Raw genomic sequence first — 13,212 nt, 5'->3', positions numbered from 1 at the left:
CCTCTTCCCTGAAGCTGTTAGCCTGCTCTCTAAGATCTGGTAAGATCTTGTCTACCCATCAGTAGACAAGTAGTTGAAAACACTGTGCTACATTTACACAATGGAATATTATGTGGACATAAAAGAGGAAATATTACTTTTTATGACAGCATAGATAGACCTGGAGAGCATTATGCTAAGTGTAATAAGCCAGTCAGAGAAAAACAAATCCCATATGATTTCACTCATATGTGTAAGCTAATGAACAAAATGAACTAACAAGCAAAACAGAGACAGACTTATAAGTGAAAACAGGCTCACAATTCACTTAAAAAAAAATTAAGCCTGACCTGTGTTGGCTCAGTGGATAATGTAGTGATCTGGAATGCTGAGGTTGCCAGTTTGAAACCCTGGGCTTGCCTGGTCAAGGCACATATAGGAGTTGATGCTTCTTGCTCCTCCCCTCTTCTCTCTCTCTTCTCTCACTCTTTTCTCTCTATTCTCTTTTTAAAATAAATAAATAAACTCTTATAAAAAATTTAAAAATACAAAAGGTAAAATATTGAGTCAAACATTTAAAATATTAAGTAGAGAATTTGAATTGTTAAAATTATCAATCTCAAGTAACTAATCTTCATCAATTCTGTAATTTAATGATACTTTTATAATATCTGTTTCTTTATTATATATATATATATATATGCACACACACACACACACACACTCAGTATATATACATATTATATCTATCTGCCATTATACATACCTCCCCCAATAGACCTATAGGGAATTATACTAAGTGAAATGAATCATTCATAGAAAAACAAATACAATATGATTTCATTTATATGTGGAATCTAAAAAATAAAATAAATGAACAAACAAAATTGAAACAGAGTCATAGAGAACAGACTTATGGTTTTTCTAGAGGAGAGGAGGTTTGAGGGACTGGGTGAAAAAAAGTGAAGGTAATAAGTACAAATTGGTAGTTACAAAACAGTCCCTGGGATATAAAATACAGCATAAGGAAACTTAGTCAATAATATTGCAATAACAATGTATGGTGCCAGGTCGGTACTGGAAATATCAGGGGAGCACTTTCTGAAGTGTGTGATTGCCTGACCACTGTGCAGTACACCTGAAATAAATACAAAATAGTATTAAATGTAAACTGTAATTTTAAAAAGTCTTGTGTATCTTCTAATGTTTCCATGCAGATAGTAAGCACTCAGTATATGTTAACTTAGGAAACAGTTCACAAAAATAAAACTTTTATAAATGAATCCACCAGTATCATTTTTCTGTAAAAGATCAAAAACAAACAAATGAAAAAAAAAACATAGTGAGTGTTTACCGTGTATGTTCCAGGCAAGCACTTTACATGGATTATCTCACTTCATTTCATTCTTTATGGAATATAATTAACTATCCTTATGTTACTGACATTCTAAATTCTCTAACACATTCAACACTAAGATGGCAAAGCAGGAAAATATTTTTTATGAACTTTCTACATTGCATAGTACTTTTCAAGTAGTAATATTATTATTATACAGGGTAGTCATGCCTGAGAGTAGTGATGGCATCCATCAAGTAATGGAGGCAATATGTTTAGCCTGAGTCAGCGATATGTCTCCAGGTGAAAATCTGGCTGTGCTTGTGTGTGTGCTTTCCTCTCTGACTTGCTTGATTGGTAAGCGGGGTCTATAAAAAGCAAAATGTTTTTTTAGTTCTTTTTCAAGTTAGAGGAGAAAAGATAAAGATACAGACTCCCATATGCACCCCAACTGGCATCTACTTTGCAACCTTTGTCTGGGCCAATGCTCTACTCATCTGGGGCCATGCTAACAACCGAGCCATTTTTAGTGCCTGAGGTGGAGGATTCACAGAGCCATCTTCAGCACTTTGAGGCTGATGCATTGGAACCACTTGAGCCAAGACTACAGGAGGGAAAGAGATAGAGAAAATGGGGGAGGGGGAGAAGCAGATAGTCACCTCTTCTATGCGCCCTGACTTGGAATCAAACCTGGAACATGCACACACTAGGCCAACACTCTACCACTGAGCCAACTGGCCAGGATCAAAATGTTTTCTGTAATTCTAAATATTTGAATATATTTAATAATCATGTAGATAAACTAAGGAACTAATTTTTCTTCTAAGTATTTGGGATTCAATGAAAACATATTGAAACAAAAGGAGAGTATTCTTTACTGGTATTCCACACTGGTATAGCCATACATCCCAATTCAATTATTTTTTTTTCTCACCCAAATTTATTGTGCTTATATTCATTCATTATTTTATTTTATTTTAAATATCTTTACCAAGTTTAATAAGGATCTCTAGTAGAACTTCCCAGAATGAGTGATACTACTATCCTACCCTCATATTCATGAAAAAAATGGAAAAGAGGGTACACATCAGTAAATTTAACAAGGCAGTAAGTGTCAGGGATGCAGACATGGTACTAATGATACGGTACAAAGCGAGTTTAGAGGACAGATGAATTTTATAAGGAGATAAGATATTTGTGTAGCAGATGGAAGATTCCTTTGGCTTTGCAAGAAATGAAAGACATGGAAAATGGAAAGATGGAAGAAAAAAGAGTGAATAGGAAGTTAAAGTGACACAGACACAAAAAAGTAGACTATATATGTGAAAGTAGGGAAAAGAGCTAACATTGCTAACATTTATTACATACTGTTCTTCATGGGTGCTTTATGTTATTTCACTTACCTTCATAACAATCAAAGCAAAGGAAGTTGTCTTAGGAAAATTCTTATAAATGCTAAAATGAAAATCAGTGGGAAAGTAAAGATGCTATTTTCTCTGACAGTGAAGTTCATGTTTCTTTGTTAGTTTGTTTATCCAGAACAGCACATTAATTGGCTAAAAGTAGTATAGTCCAACACACATGCTTGGATCATAGGGTTTATGACAGAGATTAATGAGAAATAATTATGAAAATCTTGTATGTCTTGGGAAGAAAGATGGAAATTATTCATGAGATGATATTTATTTATATATTCATTTAGACAACCAATATTTATTGAGAACTTCTTGTATATAAGCAATGTTCTAAGCCCTAGAGATACAACAGTGTACAAGACAGATACCATCTTGGAAGCAACATATGCAAAAATATCCTGAACATAGCTTTAGTATATGACTAAACAAGGAAAAAATAATCTAAACTCTTCAGGATGATTTATTTTTTAACACAAGTTACATTTATTTTACGGATTTACAATAGCAAACTGTCATATGGTCTCTTTATCCCAGAACATAATTATTCTAGACTTACACTTAGACTAGAAACTAGATTGTGTCCTCACACCTTTTTGCCCTCTACCTCCTTTTGGCTCCCCAAAAAGACATGAAAAAGAAATTATTGCCTCAGACCTTCCTTAAATTAAACACTAATCAACTAGAGTATATATCTATTAACTTTGATTTTCTCCTCACTTTTCCTATGCAATCGAGAGGAATCAAAGTTCTAATCAAAATATGTATTTTGGCTCTGAAATTTTTAGATTTAAAAAACAACTTAGCTGACTTTTAGTGTAATATGAACATTTCGATAACCTGAATTACTATATTGTAGAGATGGTAGCATATTTGATGTGTGTGATGGTCTAATAACTATATTAACTAGTTTTAAAATATCTTTCTTCTTTAACTAGTACACATCTGCCTCCACAGGACAACACTGTGCTCTTGGCTCTAGAATTAACATTTATATCTGTTGCTAAAACAAGTTCATAGGTCTTTATTGTACATCAAAGAAGAAGGTGTACATTTTGAGTCAGAAACAGTTACTTTAATATTTTAGCTGTTAAGGTATTCATAACCTATTTCAAACTGAGAAAATTTAAATTGTAAACTTTAGCTCACTTTTATTTCAGGTAAAAAGATTACTGTTTTTAAAGTTTAAAAATATCTAGGGATATACATGAAAAATATATTATTCTGAGCCATGAAGCATTTAACATTTCTCTTTTAAAGTATTTTACATATAAAATTTCAATGACACTTAATGAACCATGAGACTGCATATTTTAAAAAGTATAGTAGTTTGTATATACTGCTCTACGAGCTACAGATAACCAATTTAATATTCTAATTCAACTCTGCCAAATAAATATGGCAAATACCTTCTCATCTTATGGCAAATAAATTCATATGTAGAGAAGTAAAAATAGATTTAAAAACATTTGATAAACATTCACTCATTTTCAAGGTAGAGTGCCAACCTCATAGAACAGGCTTAATTTTGTTTCCCATGGAATAGTTGGTAATATCTGCAATTGTTTTTGCTTGTCACAGCTGGCGAGGGAGTGCTACTGGCATCTAGAAGATAGTCTCTAATGCTACTAAACATTATGCAGTACACAAGACAGTCCTTCATAACAAAGAATTATCAGGTCCAAAATGCCAACAGTGCTAATGTTAAGAAACTGCCATAAAGGATGGCAGGAAGTAAACCTTCCACCACTGCATTGATGTTAAGAGTAGAAAATGAAACTGAGCTATTTTAGCACCCAAGGCAGAGGCTCCATGGAGCCATCCTCTGCACCAGGACCAACTTGCTCAAATGAATCAAGCCATGGTTGTGCCCTGACTAGGAATCGAACCTGGAATTTCCACATGCTGAGTCAACACTCTACCACTCAACCAACCAGCCAGGGTGAGAAAAGCAAGTTTTGATTAGAAAATTGGTCAATCATCCTTAACTTCAGTGATCTTCTCTCTCTCCACTCACTTCCCCTCTTCTGTGTTCATTCTTCCCCTTTAGTAAATCATTGCTTTTATTAACTTTCTTTGACTATTGCTACTGCCTATAATTTTTCTTTTAGAGTTCTAGAGATTTAACATAAAGTAGATAGGTGCATTGAAACATGAGTCAAATTCTCAGTCTTACTGTACTATTAACTAAATATGGGTCCTTGTGAATCACATTACTTTTCTGAGACTTCATTTCATTCTTTGTATAATATAGGCATTGGATTCTGTAATTATTTAGCTTTCTTTTATTTCTAAAATACTGACTTTATACCTAGGTTTCTGCCTAGTTTTATGATACTGGCTCACTGCTTTAGTTTTGTAAGGCTACCTGTGGACCAGCAAGGACCAAAATTTTCTTTGATCCTTATGGAAGAATTTTTCACAATAAATTACCATTAAAACTTGACTTTATTATATTTATCTAGAACTCCCATGTGAATTTTACCTATCCTTTTTCTCTCTGGGTATTAAGGTGAGTCTAAAACAGGTATATTTTGTTTAATGTAAGATAGTAAGGCAAGCGTTAGAAGGATAATCACATGAGATGACACATTTGTTCTTTGTCATGTTCTTTGTAATGATAAAACAGTGAAGATTTACAGCCTCTGGCTTTTAAGTTCACCTTGAAATGAAAAGATCAGTATATTTCACTAACCATGGTGCTTAAGCAAAATGTGTGCTACCTTGTTTATAAAATTTAGTGAAAATTATCATTTGAAGTGATGCAACTCTTTTGAATTTTTAAATGATCAAGTGCAAAAATATGAAATATATCAGACAATATAATAAAAGTGATATGTAATAGAGTTGCTCTTTCATCTAATATGAAATATATTGAGTAATTTAGTTTTTAAACAATAATTTCCAAAGTGTTTTATTTTAATGAATCCTAACCAACATCATAGGACTAAAAGAAATATTCAAGTATAGCTGTGCTAGTTTGCCTTCAGAAGTTGCAGCCAGTGTTTGCTCTGTTAGTAAGTAGGCAGGCCTGGGTGGTAAAATGGCATTAATGGAAATTATTTTTCCCACCTATATTTGGTATTTTTTCATGAGATTGTTAGTCAGGTTTGACCACAACAAGAGACAGAAGGAGGCTCAGGAAAACAAAGCTATATTCACAGGTCCTAGAAATGGAAGGCATAGCACATCATGTAGGACCACAAGGAAAAGAGGCCAGATTGGTTAGGAAGTGGAGACAAAAGTGAAGGGAAGACATTAAGCTATAGTCTTTATTAAAGTTTCTAGGTGAAAAACAAGGCATGACAGAATAAATAGGTTAATGTGAATAATTCCATTGAGCTTTAAACTATAGGTGTGTTCATTGATTGCCGAAACCTGTCTCTGGGATGATCAATGCAGGAGGGTTGCTTCCTGGGGTTCAGGGACTAGATAGAGTAGGTGGGGCTCTGGATTGGTTAGTTTCCAAATCAAAAGCATGTTTGTGGCTGAATCATTTGCTATCCTTAAGAATTGCCTATCCCTAAAAGGGTTTTCTCTCCCCCCATGAAAGTTTTTTTTTTTAAGATATCAAAACATCATAATACACAGAAAATAAAAACACTAAAAATATTTACAATTCAACTCTGATTGTATCCAAAAATTTGTGTTGGAATGTTGTAAAATGAGCTATATACTCATTGCATATCTGTAGGCGGTTTTTTAACTGGGAAGCTACTCAGCCCCCCCAGAGTACACACCTTGTAGTTAGTGTTCATCTGAAAAGAGAGAATATGAAAGTGTACCTCTTCTTCTCAGAGTATCTATCAAATTATCTTCAGATTACAAGAATGGTAATGTTGTATTACTCAAGGTTATCCAGAAACACAGAACCAATAAGATGTGTACATAGAGAGGCAGAGATATATTTTAAAGAGTTCACTTGGTCCTGCCCAATTGGCTCAGTGGATCCCTAGCATGGGCCTGGTGTATGAATGTCCTGGGTTTGATTCCAGGTCAGGGCATATAGGAGAAGTGACCATCTGCTTCTCCACTGTTCCCCCTTCTTTTTCTCTCTCTCTTCCTCTTCCATAGTCATGGCTCAGTTGGTTGGAGTACACTGACCCAGGTGCTGAGCACCTCAAGCATTAAAAATAACTCATTTTTGAGAATGGCCCCAGATAGTTGTTGCTGAGTGGATCCCTGTTAGGGCACATGAGGGAGTCTGTCTCTCTATCTCTCCTCCTCTCACTTGGAAAAGTAAAAGGAAAAAAGAAAAGAATTTGTTCACACAATTGTGGAGGATATGAAGTCCCACATCTGCAGGGTAGGTCAGCATTTTGTAGACCCAGGAAAACACTGATACGGCAGCTCAAGTTTACGGACAGTCTAGAAGCCAACTTCCCTCTTCCTCGGGGAACCTCAGTCTGTTTTCTCCTAAAGACTTCAACTGATCGAATGAGACCAACACTCATTACAAAGAGTAATCTGCTTAATTCAAACTGCACTGATTTAACTGTTGACACCATCTAATATTGATATCATCTACTTTCCCTGCAATATCCAGACTGATGCTTCACTAAATATCTTTGGCTACTGTGCATCTGTTTAGCCAAATTGACTCATAAAAATTAGTCATTACATGTGATTTACTGAACAATATGCTTTAAGACGTAGCAGTAGAAATCAATAGTGAATGCCAATAGGAGCAATAACCTGGAACTCAGAAAGGGTCATAATTTGAGATATTTGCAACTGCCTTTTTTGTTCTATATACCTTTTTTTTTTATTAAAGACTATCAAATTATGAATTTTCAGGCCCTTTCCTAGGGAGTTAGTTCTCTATGGATCCCTGGCATTTCTGCATGTCTTAAAACAGGGCTTGGGAACCTATGGCTCGTGAGCCAGATATGGCTCTTTTGATGGCTGCATCTGGCTTGCAGACAAATCTTTAATTAAAAAAATGATAATGTTAAAAATATAAAACATTCTCATGTATTACAATCCATTCATTTCCTACCGCTCATGCTCATGGTTGCGGGTGGCTGGAGCCAATCATAGCTGTCCTCCGGGACAACACCAAATTTTTATTGGATAATGCATAACATACATGGGTCGTTGTATGGCTCTCATGAAATTACATTTTAAAATATGTGGTGTTCATGGCTCTCAGCCAAAAAAATTCCCGACCCCGTCTTAAAATGAAGCACTTACAACTTTTATTCTGAAGTATCATTATAAAGATACTAGTTTAGATATAATCTTGAAAATGGACACAGAATATCCCTCCAGTGCAAAGGGCATGCCTGTTTATTGTCCATTATGAAAGATTTGGGTTTCCTAAGTTCAAAATTCTTCTGCTGTAATGCAACCCACTTTGTGAAGATACTCATAAGGACCCATCCCAATTACTTCCCCTGAATTTTAGAGTAAAGTGGAATGACAGCAACCTGCTGAAAATTATTCTGCTTGCTGTGCTATGAGTAACAAAGTTCTTTATATCTGACCTACAATTTTTGCATCACCTGTTATATTCCATGAAACCATTAAGGGCTAACTTGTTGAACTGAAAGTAGGATAAGCCCTGGCCAGAGAGTTTGGTTGGTTAGAGCATTGCTCCAAAGCTTAGAGGCTGCTGGTTTTATCTCCAATCAGAGCACATATAAGAATAGCCAATGTTCCTGTCTCTCTCTTTCCCTTTCTCTCTCTCTAAAATCAATAAATAAAATTTTAAAAAGAATATTATATAAAGTAGGATAAAATCTCAGTTCTTCACAGTTCTTGAAACCCTTTATTTTGATCATTACTGTACATTATTTTATTGGTGACTAAAATGCACACTGTGGCACTTTCTTTGCTCTTAATATGTTCATCGCTGCATCAAAGATGGAAAGCTGAGTGTCATAGATGATCTGTATTACCTTCCCTCCAAATTGAAACTGACAATATGCTTTTGATAATAGAAGAAAAGCACTATGTTTTAATATATTCTGCTCATCTGAAAAATAAGACCCTTATGTGTGCTTTACATGTCTCTTTAAATATAATAGCAAAGTGATTTGTTCTAATTCAGAGTAGCTTGTGTATTCACCCTCCCTGACCTAATAACTCAACTGAGGAAGGATCTGGAATCTGGAATGAAAATGAGGATAACAACATCAGTCTCTCCTGGACATTAGGGACAGATGATATAAAAAAACTTTTGTCTGATTTCTGTAACCTCATGAGATCAAAAATTTAGCTGAAAAATTTTACTGCCAAACTATTAATTACATCAGTTTAATTCTCTCATGTCAAATACTCATGAGCAATGATGCCTCAGTCCTGTAGAAATGTACAAAGAGAATTTGTATTATGTGAATTATATGAATATGAGGCAGGGGAGTAGTCCAAGTGCTGACTCTGAGGCAAAGTACCACATCCTTGACCCGAGGCATGGCTACATGCATACTGCATGTATACTGGTTATTTAAGGCACATGCCCATATCCTGCACCTATAAAAATAGTTTTATAATACTTTATTCTAATTCATAAAATTAATGTTCATACTAAAATAGAAAAACTTTGATACATTAGAAAAATACAGGCACTGTGTTTTTATCATGGCAATTATGTGGTATAATTTCCAATTAATTCCTTATTATATTAATCAACTTCTATTGCAAAGCATGAAGACTTAAGGATTACTCTAGATATACAATATATATACCTTAACAAAACTAAGACCACTATTCATATCCTTAGTCTTTCTGGTCATTTAAAAAAATTTTATACCCATAATTAAGAGTAGAAGATTTTATTTTTAGTGTATAAAACTTTCTTTTCTTTTTCATAAATGTATTGAATCTAAAAATCAGACCTGTAATGACATTTTAGTTTTAAATATAGGTTTTGCTCCGCTCTACTTAAAGTGCTTGTTTTATCTAACCCAAGGTAGCAAATTAATTTAAATTGCTGTTGTCTTTTTTAAATCTTTAAGTGAATTAATCATATATTTTTTAAATATTTAAATAAACCTTATTTGTTTTTTTTTTTTTGTTTTTTTGTATTTTTCTGAAGCTGGAAACGGGGAGAGACAGTCAGACAGACTCCCGCATGCGCCCGACCGGGATCCACCCGGCACGCCCACCAGGGGCGACGCTCTGCCCACCAGGGGGCGATGTTCTGCCCCTGTGGGGCGTCGCTTTGTTGCAACCAGAGCCACTCTAGCGCCTGGGGCAGAGGCCAAGGAGCCATCCCCAGCACCCGGGCCATCTTTGCTCCAATGGAGCCTTGGCTGCGGGAGGGGAAGAGAGAGACAGAGAGGAAGGAGGGGGGGGTGGAGAAGCAAATGGGCGCTTCTCCTATGTGCCCTGGCCGGGTATCGAACCTGGGTCCCCTGCACACCAGGCCGACGCTCTACCGCTGAGCCAACCGGCCAGGGCCACCTTATTTGTTTTAATAAATTATATAATTACTCTTTTCAAATTACATAAATGTTATTATTATGTCTTATTGATCCTTATTTTCTTAGTGGTATCAATTATAGAAAATAATATTGATACTTTTGAGAATTTTTTACTTATGTAGAAAGTCTAGCTTTTAATGAGATATATGTGTTTAACATATATTTATATTATATCCATTTATAAAAGTTAATTTTTATAAAACAATATTTAAAAATAAAAAATTTTAATAATTTGGGCCAAAATAATATGCTAATTTTAAGTATTTATAGAGTGCATTTATACACATAATCTTAAAAATGTTATAAGAAACCAGTATCTACCAGGATTTTCCTTTATTTAAAAAAAAAAGTACAAACATGTTGTGAGTCCTTGCCAACTGATTAATAAAAATGGGTATTTTGTGAAGTCTAAGGGAGATTTTGAAAAAAATTTAAAAAAATTATACTTTTTATTTGCCATTAGTTATACAACAACAACAACATAGTAGTGAATGTTGATTTTGGAATGTAGAATACTTGAAATCTACTCAAAGATATCAAATAAATCTACTCTAGCAAGTTTATCTTTATTAAACATTCTCTTTCATTTGAACAGTCCTGTGTTTCCTTGAGCTGATAATTAGTATCTCTGTTGGTAACCAATGTTTGCATAAAATTGGAATGCCATAAAACTTCACATGTCCCCATTAGCTTGTTGAAGATGTTGGCTATAAAGTTTATAATAGTCCATCTCAGTCAGGCCCCAACCAAGCCTTCCTGAATGAGAAGTAAAATGTGCATAAAAATTATGCTCTATATGTCTTAATAGTCCATCTAAGTTACAAATTCATTAAAGGCAGATACCATATGATGTGGAGGAAGACCGCTTTCTTTATCATGTGCAATATGTGGAGGAAAGGATTCCTTGATTATTGAGATTTTGTTCTACAAGTATAAGAGAAAATCTTTTCTGCCTTGTCAACCATAGCTTGAAAAGATGCTCAATTAACACAAAGACTCTTTTAGGAGTTTCTTTGAGATCTGTATTCAAGTTCATTCTTTTCAGAACAGAAAAAATATAAACAAAATATACATAGAAATAACAACTTTAAAAAACAACTCTAGATTAATTATTTCATTGCTATCTTAATAGACTAGATAGGTAAAAGAAAAATTATCCTCAAGGTCCATCCATGCTGTTGTAAATGGCAATATGTCATCATTTCTTACAGCTGAGTAATATTCCATTGTATATATGTGGGGGAGGGAGAGTGGGAGGAGAAAGGATTAAAGAGGGATAAATATACAGTGATGGAAAATGCTTTGACTTTGGGTGATGGGTATACAACATAGTCAATGGTTCAAATTCTATAGAAATGTTTACCTGAAACCTATGTACACTTATTGATCAATGTCATCCTGTTAAATTTAATTTTCTAAATAAAATATGAAGTAAAATTTTAAAAAGCAAAATTCTAATGATGCTCTAGTGATAATAGTAATAGCAATATTTATACATTTATTATGTGACAACTATTATTTTAAGATTTTACACATATTAAATTATTTAATTCTCAAAAGAATACTATGAAGTTTGGGATATAGAATACTTGATCTTTATCCAAAGATATCAAAAACATCTACTCTAGCAAGTTTCTTTTTTTCAAACACTTTTCTGGCATTTAAATAGTCATGTGTTTCCTTGAGCTAGAAAGGAAAAATTTTACTAATTTTAAATATTAGCAAATTGAAGAATATAAAGCCTAAGTAACTCACTCAAAGAGACAGTGTAGTGAGTGATACACCTGAGCAGTGTGATTTCAGAACTTGGATCTTAACTACTACTGTAGCTGTTCAAACACTATTTTTGAAACACAAAACAACCCAATTAGAGCAGGATGCACTCAAGTTCTGATTTTTAAAAATTCAATGCCATTCCACTCTTACTATTTATTCACAACTAATTCTGCAGATACAATTTCTAGTTAAAGTTGGTCACTAGTCAAAATGCAATGAAATATTACTGAATAATCATTTTAAAAGAAAAATACAAAGCATATTTTTATCAAGCAACAGCCGTAAAGAAAAGATCAAGGACTTATAACAAGTATTTTTTACCTGATTAATTAATAAAAACTAATATGTATTGAGAATATATAGTCTTACTGGTAGTGCACTAACTGTTTTATATACAGTAGCTAATTTACCTTTTGTTGTCAAACTGCAGAGTAGGTTCTATTATGTTCACTTTACAAATGGTGAAATTGAGGATCAAAGTGACTGAGTTACTTAGCAAATGTGAGAAACAAAATTGCAATTCAGATAATATTGCAACTGCTTAATATTAAAAAAAGTTTAAAAGTCTCATATTAGATGTCAAAAGGAAAAGTTTTAAAAATAAGACGGTCCTGAGGAAGGAAAGTTCCATACTGGAGTAAAAGGTAGATATAATACAATTTTTGACAACCAACTTACGAGATAAAAATCAGCCACAGACCATGATAAATAGAATAAAGCACACTACTACACTCTTTCCATTTTGCCAGAGAAGAAACGTGCTCATAAAATTAAGTGTCAATAAAGTAAAGACACAGTTAAACTTTTTAAAGCATAGGCACAATTAACCTGTGAAAATTACTCATATTGGATGGTAATGAAGCAGATAGCTTAGCGAAATTGAGAACATATCTGATTCACTGTAATGGGATTTTCAGTTAGATTAAATCACATGTTGTATTAGTGATTTTGAGTCAAGGCACATACTGATTAGCAGAAAAGGTCACAAAAGAAAATTTCATTCTTTTACAAGGTCAGACGGGCTGTGATTAAAGAAATTGATAATAGCAAATATGTATTAATTTCATCTGCATGTGAGAAATGTCACGTAGACCTGAGCAGTGTGTGAACGCACAGCTCTGTCTCTAATGTGCTACTACTTCTTGTTTTGTCCAGTGAGTTCTAGTTGACCCAGGTGGAAGAAGCTTCCCTAGTTTTAAAAGAAGAGGAGTTCAGAGTAATTTCTCATGCAATAAAGGAGTTCATTCATTGTAATGAACTGACATTATCATGTTGTGGAAAG

The 13,212-nt window shown here is 34.0% G+C and overlaps 1 protein-coding gene across 1 annotated transcript in view; it reads left to right on the top strand.

The window, feature by feature from the left end:
• LRP1B (LDL receptor related protein 1B) overlaps nt 1-13,212 on the top strand; it is a 2,108,848-nt gene that overhangs the window by 1,213,789 nt on the left and 881,847 nt on the right. The window lies entirely within an intron of this gene.

This window comes from Saccopteryx leptura, chromosome 7, assembly GCF_036850995.1.
Source record: "Saccopteryx leptura isolate mSacLep1 chromosome 7, mSacLep1_pri_phased_curated, whole genome shotgun sequence".
NCBI lineage: Eukaryota > Metazoa > Chordata > Mammalia > Chiroptera > Emballonuridae > Saccopteryx > Saccopteryx leptura.
The sequence above is the reverse complement of the archived record's forward strand: the minus strand, read 5'-3'. Positions and strand labels throughout refer to the sequence as shown.